The sequence below is a fragment of the Lissotriton helveticus genome, chromosome 6 (genome assembly GCF_964261635.1).
Source record: "Lissotriton helveticus chromosome 6, aLisHel1.1, whole genome shotgun sequence".
NCBI classification, from domain to species: Eukaryota; Metazoa; Chordata; class Amphibia; order Caudata; family Salamandridae; genus Lissotriton; species Lissotriton helveticus.
In genome coordinates, this window is record NC_136067.1 from 2,092,232,033 (window position 1) to 2,092,246,399 (window position 14,367).

At 47.5% G+C, this 14,367-nt stretch overlaps 1 long non-coding RNA gene across 1 annotated transcript; it reads right to left on the bottom strand.

Moving 5' to 3' along the window:
- Positions 1-286: 286 nt before the first annotated feature.
- Positions 287-2,849, bottom strand: LOC144762061 (uncharacterized). The gene is made up of 3 exons (XR_013596036.1): positions 2,670-2,849; positions 1,101-1,196; positions 287-409 (listed from the first exon to the last, which is right to left on the bottom strand). It is a non-coding gene; the product is annotated as an uncharacterized LOC144762061 (long non-coding RNA).
- Positions 2,850-14,367: the final 11,518 nt, after the last annotated feature.

Here is a 14,367-nt window from a genome sequence, read left to right on the forward strand (position 1 = left end):
TTCCCTCTCTCTCTCTCTCTCTCTCTCTGTCTCCCTCTTTCTGTCTCCCTGTGTCTCCCTCTACCTCGCTGTCTCTCTCTCTCTGTCTCCCTCCCTCACCCTCCCTCTGGCTCCCTCTCTCTCTCTCTCTCCTTCTGTCTTCCTCTCTCTCTGCCTCTATCTGTCTGTCGGTCCCAGCCTGCTGTAATTACCATAGTGTAATTTGTCACTGGGCCAGCACTGGATACACATCATATGCTATCTAAGAGTCAGATACTACCATGATCCAGCTTACCTGTACTCGCCACCACCACTGCCTGCTTCCTCACAGTCTGATTGTCCTCTGGCGCCGCATCCTCCACAGAGTAGTCCTCAGACTCGGAGTCGATCACGATCACGTCCGAGCTGGCCCCGCCACCAGATGTTCCACCTAAAAAATATATTTAAGACTGTTAGATTACACCACTCACTAGTATTTGGTTTAGGAATGAAGAAATTTGAAAACAACAGAAAAAATAATTGACTGTCTACTCTAGTCTAAAGTAAAAATGTCCCTCCTTCCAGGGAAGGCTGTTGTCTTGCTGCTTTTTTTTGTCACAATTGATGAATGCTTGCTTAATTTTAACACACATCATTTTTCTCTGAACAGACAGACGCTGGACTTCTACGGACAAGAGCAACATCAACTAAACCAGGTGAAAGCTCGGCTCGACCACAAGAAATGTGTTCCATTACTCATCAACTCAGCACCAAGCACTTTTCCTTTTCCAGCTAACTTTATTTTAATATATGTGTTTACTTTTACTTTTAATAAAGCTTTTAAACTTGAATAGACTCTGTGGTTTTTGGTCCTCCAGACTAGAGTGACTGAGCGAAAGGTTTTGTAATTTTTGCAAGGAGGAGTCCGTGCCGCTGACGCTACCAGGTTTATACAGTGTGCCAAACACACCACTCTGAAATATTATGACTCTGGTCTTTGGTGTCCATAGTTTGGTTTGTGGAGAATTGTCCCTGCAACAGTAGTAATATTGATTTTGCTCCTATCTAAACACTGTTTCGAAAAAATTCAATTAGGAACGCTTGGACAACAATAGGTCCTCTATATTTAAATGAAAACTTACTGGGGCCAGCAAAGGAGCACTCGCCGCCCTGGCCTGCATCCTCCTCCTTTGGAGCCACTGCATCCACTGTTTCTGTCCGCTTGCCCCTGGGCGGACCTGACGTACAACATGAAAGAAAGAACAGAAAAAATTGATGACTGCTGCTTGTCGATGTCCTTGTCAACCAAATCAAACATTTAGAAAGAACAAGAACCAACTATTTCAGCCAAATAGAGGGCTACAAAGGAAGGACTGCACCTGAGCCTCTACTCTAGGGGCAGATTTACAAGCCCCTTGCTGCTCTTTTGCTCCATTGTTGCGTGACTTTTGTGACGCAGCGGCAGAACAAAAGAGGCGCCATGGTGTGGCGTATATTAACAACGTGACGCATATGGGAGATGCATCCCATTCTAAAGCCCAGCACCATAAGGGAGCGTTCCAGCGCAAGGGAGGATATGGGGAATAGATAAAATTTCAATCAGTCATTTAGGACAATGATGCGTCACTGAAACCCTGCGCCTGCATGAAGCAGACTTACGGCTTGACGCAGCATTGCTGGAGCTGCGCCATCGTTGCAACGCAACTCCATCAATGAGCCGCCTTTACGGCACCGATGCGTAACGCTTCGGTGACATTTTGGCACCATGGCGTGCCGCATTGAAAATACGGCGCACCATGGGTGGTGCTGGCGTGCCTCACACTTTGCAGGGATGCGCAGGTAATTGCTAATCTGACACTTAGGGGCATACTTACGAGTTCTGAGCTGGACACCTCCAGATGTGCACCAGAACAAATGCGTAACGCAAAACTAACCTTGCGTCACGGCAGATGCGCCGCAATTACAATGCGGCAAACCCTGGCGCAAGGGTAGACAGATGCGTGACGCATCTCGTGACGAAAGAGGGGTGCATCTCTAGAGTCGCGTCGCAGGTGCGATGCAACTCTAGCAATGCTCAGGGCTGCCCAATACTCAACATACCGCATCAGTCCTTACGCCTGCTTCAAGCAAGCAGGCATAAAGAATTGACGTAGCAGCGTCGCGGAAGTGCCTGCGTTAAATCTTGTAGATTTCACGCAGGCACTTTTGCGAGGCGCACATCTGCCTGACCGCCACCCCCCCCCTCCCCCTGCGTGGGAACGCTCCCATTGTGGCGCAGGCCCAGGTCTTAACGTGGCGCATCTCCCTAGATGCATCACGTTGTACATGACTCGCAGGGATGCGCCACGTTTACGTCGCTGTGCGTCAGGTAAGGCAGCGTAAACGTGGCGCAAGGGGCTTGTAAATCTGCCCCTTTGTGTCTAGCATTACGCAGTTCTGTAAAGTACACTCATACATTACTCAGCCCAAATAAATGAACACAAAATAGAAAACAAATAAGCAGTGGCACCGCCACAGAGAAGGAGAGCAGTGCACCTGAAATGCACAGAAGATTTTGAAATATTAATTTACCTCTCCTATCAATGTAATCAGCAGCATTATTGCTCTTTGTAAAAAAGTTAAAGCAAACATTTGCAATATTATATAACACACAGAGCAGGAGAAAAAACAGAGTAGTGACGAGTGATGAAAAAATTGGTACTACTACTCACCAAGCCCGGGGACCTCCACTCCCAGCAGGTCGAGCAGGTCGTGCTCCTGGTCCAGGATATCAGTCCAGCGGTGGATCACCTGATTATAGGTGCGCTGGACCCCCGTGATGTTAAAAAGGGCCCGGCACACCTGCCCCCACCGCTTCCGTCGCTCCTGGCTGTTGGTGTAACCGGCAGCGATCCTGCCGCCTGCCGCGATGGTCCTGGGGAGACGGCGCTGCACATAATAAACCAGTGAGCCCACCTCCTCAGGGCTGAAGATCTCCCGGGGCACCACCATTTCCGCCCTCAAGCGGCCACACGGGAGCCGGGCACGGGCTGCGGTGCCCGTCTTGGGCAGCTTGACAGCTGTCTTCACCATGTTCTGGGCAGATAAGGAGATAAAATGAAAAAGAATAAGAGTAGAGAAGAAGGAAATAAAAGTTTAAAAAAGTAGTTGAAAAGTAAACAAAAGTAGACTAAAACACAAAAATATAGACCTAGAAAACAAGAGGGATAGAAAAAAAGTTTAATAGATCAAAAAAAAATAAAACAAGCAAAGGATGGCAGAGATATACAGAGGATAGAAACACCATGCCCAGACACATAGGAATGAATGAAAAACAAGATGGCCGCCCGAACACGTGCGTGTAAGTAAGTTCGCACGCGATTTCTCTCGCGAACTCGTGCGAACTTGTATTCGCAAGGCCCTCATCGCGCGAGATTACACATAGCGGGCGGAAACGGAAATACGTCACGCAAACAAAATGGCGGCGCCTGTACTCAACCTTGGGGTAACTCGCACGAGTTCGCGGCTTACACGATCGATTTCGCATGACGTCGCGCCTCGCGAATAGGGCGAAATTACCGAAAAACGAGTTTTGCAAAAGCAAAACCAACGAGCAGGTGCAAAAGTTCGAGCTCATCATTTGTAACCATTTCCCTGTAGTGCTTCCTGAAGGGGCCCTCCAGAATCCGGTTGCCTACTTGCAACTATTGTGTGACCCTGCTCTGACAGTCACAGAATAGTTACAAGTATGCCATTGCATCCTGTTAAAAAAATTTACAATGCAGCAAAAAGGAAAGGGAGCAGACAAGCAGGTGCCAGCCTTCATTAATGTCAGTTGAGGCAGGGCAGGTGTTGCGGTTTGCATAACTTAAAGCACTTAGCAGGTGTGCTTTGCTTTGCCTCAATAATGTACACTCACTGGCCAATCAGAGGGTGTTGTGATGACACCGAGGGTGGCATGGGTGTGCCAGCCAGAGGGTGGCATGGGTGAACCAGAGTGCCAGTGTTGACAGAGGATGGCAGTGCTTTGCTTTGCCCCAATAATGTACACTGGTGAACCAGAGGGTGCTGTGATGACACAGAGGGTGACATGGGTGAGCCAGAGGGTTGCATGGGTGACCAAAGAGAGTGCCAGTGGTGACAGAGGGTGGCAGTGATGAAGAAAGCCTTGCAAACAGGCTGGGCACGTAGAAACAACAAGTTCGCAAAACTGGCGACCCGACAAGTAAGTTCGCAATTTGCGAAATTGTACAAAACCCTCGCGAACTTGCAGAAACCCGTGCGAACACACCCCCCCAAAAAAATCCGCAAATCCGCGAGAATTCGCGGAATTAGCGGATTTTCGCAATCCGCAAATACGCAAATCCGCAAATTCGCAGATTGCGAATCCGCAAAATCCGCCCATGCTTACTCTTTAGTTGTGATAGTCATAGACAGTACATAGCTGTGGGCTCTGTGTGTAAATTATGTTTATCCCTAGGAGTACGACATTACGTTTTGACATTATTTCTTGTGTGGTAGTTTCGACCCACTAGCCCACTTGGGTGTTACTTTTCCATTTTTTCCATATTTTCCATATTCCCTTTTTTATGTCTTGACAACATGTTAGTCTCAGATGCAACCAGTTATATATGGAGGCATATGTATAGATTGTGGAGTCTGCTTAGCACATATGCATGCACCAGAGACCATATACGTGGCACATTTGTGCCCTAGTCAATCACAGTCTTGTGAATGAATCTCCTATATTCGCATGAATTGTACATATTATACTATCTGTGTAGGATGGATTAATGATGTACCCTAGTGGCCAAAAAAGAGAACGACTAAAAATAACCAGTCTCTCTTCCTACTATGATTTACAGAGCCGGAGCATGTGATACTGTTACAGTGATTAATTCACCGTTTTTTACTTACAATTAGTAATTGTAATTTTTTTTATTACATTATACTTGCGGTGATATAGATTTAATCTATAACAATTATATTAGTTATTTTAATTTACTGCACTGTCGTTTCCACTATTATGTGTATTACTTCTATGTTCATTGGTAAGAATGGTTGCTGTGACAACCAACTAAGAGTGCTCACCATATATTGTTGAATTTCAATGGCGCCCGATGTAGTGAACAAGGCGGCTCGCTGCCGAAACGCGTCTAGGCTTTCACTTGGAATAAAACTTTATGTGCCATATCCCCACGGAGTCAGCACCTGTCTTTGTTTTTGCCAGGACTGGTAGTAAAAAATGAATACATATATACATTCCTTTTGCTCACAGTGTATATTGCTCTGAAAAATCATAGGTCCACCAAGTAGATCACAACACACCTGCATAGGATTAGAGAAACACATAGCAGCAATTGCGAGGCCTTAGTTGTAAAGAAACAGAAAATTGAACAGTTAGAAACAGGGGGGCCATCAAAAAAGCAACGTACATCACAACACTTTAAAGCAGATATATTTCAGGGGGGGTTTAAAAAAACTTTTTAAAAAATTAATTCCTTCTCATTTTTTAGCAAGAGGTATTCCAATGTGAGACAGTTTATTGAAAATGTTTTGCGATTCACTTCTATGTTTTTTAAATACTGGTGGGTATAAATTGTGGTTATGATGAACTGAAAGAGCTATTCTAGTCATTTTTGCAGCTATTATTTAATCCATATCTTCTGAAGATACCAGGAACATTAACCTTAGAACCTTGTGCAATATTCCTGAACAACAAAAGGACCATGATACCATGATCCAACCTTTAGCCAAGAAGAATGAAACTGAGGAGATAAAAAGAAATGTATGACTTATCTGAAAGACAACATACAGACTGTGAAATAATCGATATTACCTGCTCATAACTTTGCAGGATATACACTGATGCACATAAGAGTACTAACCATATTATTAGCAAAGTGCTCCGAAGAGACAGGAGCTAATGAAACTGTGACTATAGTCACAAAGTGCCTAGAGGCTATGGACCTCACCTGTTCACAACAACCCCTGGAGAATACCCCATAACATGTAGCCTCCCCCAAACAAGTCAGACCTTAGATTCAGAGCTTGAGGTTTCAGCCTAGCCCCATGCCTATTCTCCCATCTCACCCCAAGGTACAGAGATTATTCTGCAACATGTTTAACAGCTCAAGCAGAACCAGTTGAGGATTCCACAAATATTGTAGTTAAGGCCAAAAATAATACAATTGACTTCTCCTTCAATAGCACCCTAGCCCCCAGTTCATTCAACAGATTTAGGGGTTGAATTATCATGCTTTCATGTAGCACAATGCAGCAAGACAACTTGCTGTGCTGCCCTGTTTGAAAGGGAGAGGGCAGGAATGCACCATTACATACATATATATATGAATTGAAGGCATGTTCCTGTCCTCTGCCTGCGCTGGGGCTCAATCAGCAACATAATTCAAATGCAGGCACCCTTGTAGCATCAACCAAGGGTGCCTGTGTTACATGCGGATTGTTTTTGTGTATGATGAACACTATCCTGCAAAAAAACAATCCTTAGAGGCATCGCAAAATCCAGCACACTTAGAAAGAGGAAACAATGAGGAGGCGCCTCTGGTGGGAAGGTGTACATTTCAAACTCATTCCCAGGTCTACCAGTGTTAGTAAATCTTGGAATGCCTCAGAATACAAGAGTGGACGCACGGGAATACCCACGCTTCATCTATATAATGCCCCAACATGTAGAGTTGTGCTTTCCCTGCATTTATTCACATTTACTAAAACTTGAGGGGCCGCGCAAGATGGCCTTGCATGGCTTGGTAAATCTTGTAAGCTTCGCAAGGGCGGCACAAAACTTGGATAAATCTATCCCTTAAAAGTTGACACCTTGTGAGATATTCAGAATGTTAGAACTGGGATTTCTGGTAGACTAAGGCTGACGCCAAAGCCAGGCAGAAACCACCATTCTAGTCAGGGCAAGGGAGTCACACGCCAAGATAACCCCTGCTCACCCTCTTGGTAGCTTGGCACGAGCAGACAGGCTTATCCCGGAGGCAATGTGTAAAGCATTTGCGCACGCGCACAACAGCAACAACATCCTAGGCACACCACAAAAGGAACTCCACACAAGGTTATATAAAAATAACTTCTTGTATCAAGGATAAATTCTCACGAGTTTTACAAAACTCTAGTCCAAAAAGGAAGAAAAGAGGTAGAAGACTGTTTGGACCCCCTAAAGGAAGGATTAGAATTAGTGGAGTCATTTACATCCCTCACAAGCCTAGTAGATAAAATGTTGGAAGCCAAAGGCCCGAGGAAAGAGCCCAAGAACCCACGGTGGTTTGATAAGAGCTGCTCCAAAGCCTTAAGGGATCTAAAAGCTTGTCTCAAAGTTAAACCAAGGAATAGGACAGAAGTGGCCATCTGTAGATTAAACTATAGAACCAAAGTGAAAGAGAGGAAGAAGGTGCTACAAGCAGAAGTGTGGGCAGACTTGAGAGAGGCGGGAGAAAACAGGGACTTTGCAGAATTTTGGAGAATTGTAAATAGGCCCTGTTTTAACGAGAACTCCGCCCCGGTGATTAGTAGCAACATCCTCCCAGATCAATGGTCAACCATTTCCAAGGGTTATATAACAAGTCAAAACTAGAAATCCAGGAGGGCGAGTGGCAGGGTACCCGGAGTGGTAAAATAATCCTCTTGCTAGAGGAGATAAGAAAAGCTATCAGCGGGTTGACCCCTAACAAGGCCCCTGGTCCGGATGGTACCCCACCGGATCTATATAGAAGTAATGTAGACTTATGGGCCCCGATCTTAACCAGGGTCTTAAACGCAGCCATCAAATCCGGGCTACCGCGCTCCTGGTCCACTGCACTGATTGTACCCATTTTTAACAAAGGGATTAGGGATGATCCTAAATGTTACAGGCCGATCTCGCTCATAGATGTTTCTGCCAAAATTTTGGGGCGAGTGATTTTAAATCGGCTCATGGAGTGGACTGAGGAACATCAAATTTTGGCTGATATACAATATGGGTTTAGAGAGGGCAGATCGACCAGTGACCAGTGCCTAAATTTGTATCTTTTAACAGCTAAATATACAAAAGCAGCCAATGGCACGGTCTATCTGGCATTTATGGACCTGGCCGCGGCCTTTGACAATGTCAATAGGACTAAACTCTGGTCCATGATGCACAACCTGGGCATTGAAGAGGGGCTGATAAATATCTTGAAAGAGCTTCACTGGAACACCACGGCCAGGGTCCGTTTCAGTCCAGAGGGGCGGCGAACTGATCAATTTCTATGTTCAGGAGGAGTAAGGCAAGGGTGCATATTAGCCCCTTTTCTCTTCTCTCTCTACATTAATGCCCTAGAGAGTGCCCTCACCGCCCCAGAAGTTGATTGCCCTAAAGTAGGACCGCGTCAAATCCCAGTACTTTTGTACGCGGATGACGTGGTCCTGCTGGCTAGGACCCCAAGGGCTTTACAACTTTTGGTGGACGGATTTGTTAATTTTATGGCAAACTTGGACCTATCTGTTAACTTAACTAAATCCTTTGTCATGGTGGCTGGCAAAAAACCCGCCAATAAGAGCGTGTTTAAGATTGGGTCACATACCCTGGGCAAAGTAAAGACCTTCCCTTACCTAGGTCTGCTATTTGATGGTGACATTCAGTTTAGCCAGCTGCTTGTGGAACATTGTACCAAGCTTGTTTCCTCGAATGGGGCCATATTGAGCTTTGCCCGTAGGTTGGGACGTTGGTGCCCAGAACAGATAATGGCATTATATGGCTCAATCAGTACAGCAAAGGCCTTGTATGGTGCTGAGGTATGGGGTTTCAGGGTTTCCTTCCCTGCCGAAATTGTCCATGCCGAACTGGGGATGCCATATATCTCAGATAATGCTAAGCTAAGGCCAATCATGGCATGGACTAGAATCTGGACCAACCCGGAGGCATGCCTGAGTAGGGAAATTGTGTCAGACTGCTTGCGGAGAGACAAGGGGCTACAAATCCCTTGGCTAAAATATGTGAAAGACTCTCTAGTGAACATTGACCAATGCCAACTCTTTAAGGATCCTTCCTCGATTTCAAATAGTTGTAAACTGAAGGTGAAAAAATTGCTTTTAGAAAAATTTGCATCTGACAGAAGAGGCCAGGGCTTGGCAAAGAAATCAATAGCAGCCTATGATCTTGTACGAAACGGAGTGGGAATGGAATCATATCTGTTTCTGAGGTACAGCCAAAATGACCGATTTTTAATGTGCCGTTTTAGGCTCAATTGGTTACCAAACATTTTAGCTTATCCCGCTGGTTTTACTGTAACAATTGAGCAGAAGGGTGCCTGCGGCTGCGACAATAGGTCTCCGCAGGACACCCTTTATTTTGTACTTTTATGTCCATTTTATAGAAACCCTAGACGTTTGTTTTTGGTAGACATTCTCAGGAAACAGAAATTCCGCCATTCAAAAACTGCACTGTTGTTTTTACAGAAAGCCAGTGATACCCATACTCTATGTGCCATTTTAAGTTTCTTAAAAGTAGCCGTAAGACTGAGGAATACAAGAAATTAATTTGTTTTGTAAATAATCAAATTCGCTTGATGAATTATACCCTCTCCTTTTTAAAGTTGTTTTTATTATTAAAAGTTCAGGAATGATATGTAATGATATTTAATGAATTTTTTTTATGTAATGTGCTTTTATGAGGAATTTTTATTCTTCGAAATAAAGATTTACTGAACTGAACTTCTTGTATTGTCAAAACACATCAGATAGAAATCACACATGTACATTGTGGCAACTGGCACGGGCAATATTCACAAGGGATTATTTACAAGACAGGGCCACATGGGCCACTGTCAGAATCAGCACTTAGTAGGAATAGCACTTCTAGAACATGGAACATGGAATATAGGATATAAAATCACTGTAGCACAAATTAGTAAGTATAGCACACAACCAGTAACTACTGGTAACAGGTAAGTACAACCTACGCAACCCCAACCACCTTAGGAGAATGTCACGCAGGGAACCAGGACCTCACTAGGACCACCTGTACTGGAAAGAATAACCACTCAAAACCACAATTGGAGCCCAGAGGGAAAACAGGCAGGGTCGCCTCCACTCAAAAGTTATAGAACAATAAACAAGACCCTGTCCAGGGGCGTCAACGGACATCAGTAGGGAAGAAGAACAGTCATATAGTACTGATAACTACTCCCGCACCACACAAATATTGTAGAGGTGCTTTCACTGCTATGCGCCCAGAATCATAAAAAAACACATTTCCTTGACAGAAACAATGAACACCCAGTCGTATGACCCAACTAGGTCTATCACAACACTCCACCTTCAAAGTGTGGAATCACATTCTCCTCAGAAAAAATGTGTGAAGGCCAAGTGACACCTCACGGAAACACCACCAACGGGGTAACTGGTATGTAATTTCCAGACAAGCCCCTGTCTCATCATCGGTAGTCACTTGGTCCTCAAAGAAAGAGGGAAAAAGTGTCCAAACACAAACAACACAAATATGTGACAAAATGTGAGAAGCAGAGACAGTCTGCTAGTGACAAACATATAACATAAAAGAGTGCATAAAACACACAGCACCTAATTCCCTTAACCAACTTTATTTATAGGGAAAAAGTTTAGATGCTATATCAGTAAAATGGCTGGTAGCTAGTCATGCACACCATTACCTAGTAGGTAAAATGTGAGAAGCAGAGACAGTCTGCTAGTGACAAACATATAACATAAAAGAGTGCATAAAACACACAGCACCTAATTCCCTAATTCCCTTAACCAACTTTATTCATAGGGAAAAAGTTTAGATGCTGTATCAGTAAAATGGCTGGTAGCTAGTCATGCACACCATTACCTAGTAGGTAATGGTGTGCATGATTAGCTACCAGCCATTTTACTGATACAGCATCTAAACTTTTTCCCTATGAATAAAGTTGGTTAAGGGAATTAGGTGCTGTGTGTTTTATGCACTCTTTTATGTTATATATTTGTCACTAGCAGACTGTCTCTGCTTCTCACATTTTGTCACATATTTGTGTTGTTTGTGTTTGGACACTTTTTCCCTCTTTCTTTGAGGACCAAGTGACTACCGATGATGAGACAGAGGCTTGTCTGGAAAATACATACCAATTACCCCATTGGTGGTGTTTCCGTGAGGTGTCACTTGGCCTTCACACATTTTTTCTGAGGAGAATGTGATTCCACACTTTGAAGGTGGAGTGTTGTGATAGACCTAGTTGGGTCATACGACTGGGTGTTCATTGTTTCTGTCAAGGAAATGTGTTTTTTTATGATTCTGGGCGCATAGCAGTGAAAGCACCTCTACAATATTTGTGTGGTGCGGGAGTAGTTATCAGTACTATATGACTGTTCTTCTTCCCTACTGATGTCCGTTGACGCCCCTGGACAGGGTCTTGTTTATTGTTCTATAACTTTTATTGTTCTGGAAAGAATAACCACCTAAGAATAAAATACATTTAGGGGTGTCGGTAAGAACAAAACACATGATGTATAAACAACACATTCAGAGGTGTAAGGAAGGAAAACACATGATGCATAAAAACATTCAGAGGTGCCAGAACACAACTCAATAGCGCAGAAACACATGATGCCTAAAAACATTCAGAGGTGCAGGAAAAACCACACAATTGTGCAAAACTACATAAGCCACCACCTGTGGCAGTCCCTAGGCCAACTGGCCTTGTTGGGGCTAGGACGACCTGTGTCCCAATGTCAGGGCAGGCTGCAGGTAGCCAAGAACATCTAAACGTGGCAGCTGCCCACAAAGTGCTGGGCAGCTGTAGATGATGGGGCCAACATGGGAGCCTCTCAGGGCTCTAAACAACAGAATGGCCCTCTGAGCCTCTCCCAGAGCTCTAGACATCATGTGGGCGGTGAGCCCCTCTGGACTCTAAATATAAAATGCCCTCAAGAGCCTCACTGGGCTCCAAATAATGTAAATGCGGCCACAAGCCTCTCTGGGCTCCTACGTGAAGCAATGCGGCCACGAGCCTCTCTGGGCTCTACAACGAAGCAATGCCCCAGAGCCTCTCTCAGGCTCTCAGTAAATGGAAATGCCCCCGGAGATCGTGGGAGCGGCCCACTGCCAACCGGGGCCGCTCTGAGCACACCAACCTGCCTCCTCTGGGGGGGGTATCCCCTTCGGGGGACGTGCTGAGCGGGACAGGCCGTTGAGCCCCTCTGGGCTCGTCAAGATCTGGGGCCACGGTACTGGAGGGGCGGGGCGGGCACCAGCAATGTGCCCCGATGCCCCCCCTTCTTCTATGCAGCACTCACCGGTCCTCCGACGTCACGCTGGGTCCCTGTGGCATCTCTCTCTCCTGGGCGGCAGGGCTCTCCCTCTGACAACGGAGCCCCACCCGCACCTTCCGCCGCCTCTCTTGTCTCTGCTGGGCTCTCCATGACACCGGAGCCCTGCCGGCGCCGCCAGCCGCGACTCTTCCTCACTCGGGGCTCCCTCAGCACACGGGAGCCCCGCAACAGCCCACACTTCCGCCTCTCCTCCTTCCGCCTCAGGTCCCGGGCCGGCAGCCAATCACAGCACGGCCCGGGAATGACGTCACAGGGGTGTCCCGGGCCGGCCGGCGGTGATTTCTCGGGGCAGTATTGAGGGGTGGGCACCCTCGAAATCCATTTAAAATATAGAAGCGAGGTGGGCAATCGCTAAGGGGCCCATAAACGGGAGAATACCCGTGATTATAAAAATAAAGTGCACACGAAGCACTCGGGGTCACACAAAGGGCAGGAGCGCTTCCCCCCTAGGGTAACCACAGCGCTCTGCCAGAAAATGAAAATAAAGCACTCCAGTGCGCAGAGAGAGACCCAGGGGCATCTCAAAACAACGCCAGCACTCCCAAGGTGCTGGGGCAGCCCCCAAGTCCCTAGGGCTACAAGCAGCCCAGCAAAATGGTTCCAGCAGTCCTGGAGGGATTAAAGTGGAGCAAAAAGCAGCTCCCAAGAAAAAAAGGAAAGTCCTCCAGCCTCCAAGTCCATCAGGCATCCTGGGGCTGGGCAGGGCCCAGGGAGGCAAGCCTTCCCCTGAGCCCAAGCAGCAGCGCGCCCCTGGCAGGATTCAAGTTAGAAACAAGGACAATTTGTAAGGGGACACAGCCCCTTTTTATACCATAAAATTCTTTGTCTAGCAGGGTGCAGGCAGTAGGAGAACCAGCTACAACTGGTTATAGGGAACTCCTTTCAGTGTGAGGGGCAGAGGCGACAGCCGCCCAGCAGGAGGTGGAGCCAGCATTGTGGCAGGCAGGCACAGCCCTATTCACTCCCAGGTGCTATCTCCTCCCACCACTCTAGCTGCAGATGCAGTCATTCAACCAAGGGCTGACTCAGACAACCTCCTGGGGGCTCCCCAGCCCCTGTCACCCTCAAACCAGACAGTCAATCCACAAGCAGGCCCAGGCACACTCCTGGAGCCAGGCTCCAGCCAATCACGTGCCAACAGACTCACTACACACGCACACCCATGTCTAAAAGTGGCACTTCCACACTAGACACATCCATGCCACATACATCATTACGCAGCATTCGATCTCACGAGTTCGCACATACCAAACTCGACTCTGCACTCCCACACATCAGGAACTACCATGGTCACACATATTCCCCATGCATTCCTATGGGAGGGCAGGTCACTCACCACACATACACAGAGAGCTCACGCACTTTACACTGTACCACAGTGAAAAAGTGCGCAAAGGCCTAAAATCACCAACACAAGGTTCCAGAAACAAGCTAGGAAAAAGCAAAAAGTTTTGGGGTGGCAATGGAGTGCGCAGCGACTCCGACAAGCTCCGGTGCCCCGCTGCTTGTTTTAGCTATCTGGAGCGGAACCGGGAGGCTGCTTTACACCCCTGGAGCTAGAGGGGCCCGCTGGAGGTGTGGGGCACGGTGTGAGGGGCAGCGGGGGTCCTGGAGGCGGACTGGGAGGAGCTGATGCAGCGGCCGGGGTCCCGGCCGGCAGTCGTGCCCGCCATCTTGTTTGAGCGGCCAGAGGCGGAATCCTTTACCCCCTCGCTTGGACCTGGGCGGCCTCCCCTGGGGGACCCTTGACGACGACCTGGTGGGCCCTGCGGAGAGGCCCGGGCGCTGCCCTTGCCCTGGTGCTGCCACCTGAAGCGGCTGCCGGCGATCCCGGTCTGAGGAGGCTTCCGGGAGCTGAGGCTGGGGCGGACGCCGGATCCTGCGGCGGGCTGTCCCTGAGAGCGACGGCGGGACCTATGGGGGCGGCGAGCCTTGGTGCCGGCCCTCTCTGAGGCTGCGGAGTGGCCGTGTGCTGGACCTGGGCTCTCCCGGTGCCTGGAGGAGTTGCTCCGACCAGCGATAGCCTCGGGGGCTGGATCGCCGGAAGAGCCCGGCAGAGAACTGCAGCTGCCATTTTGGACGTGGGCCTGGACACGGCCGGCGGCATAGTTGCTGCACAGG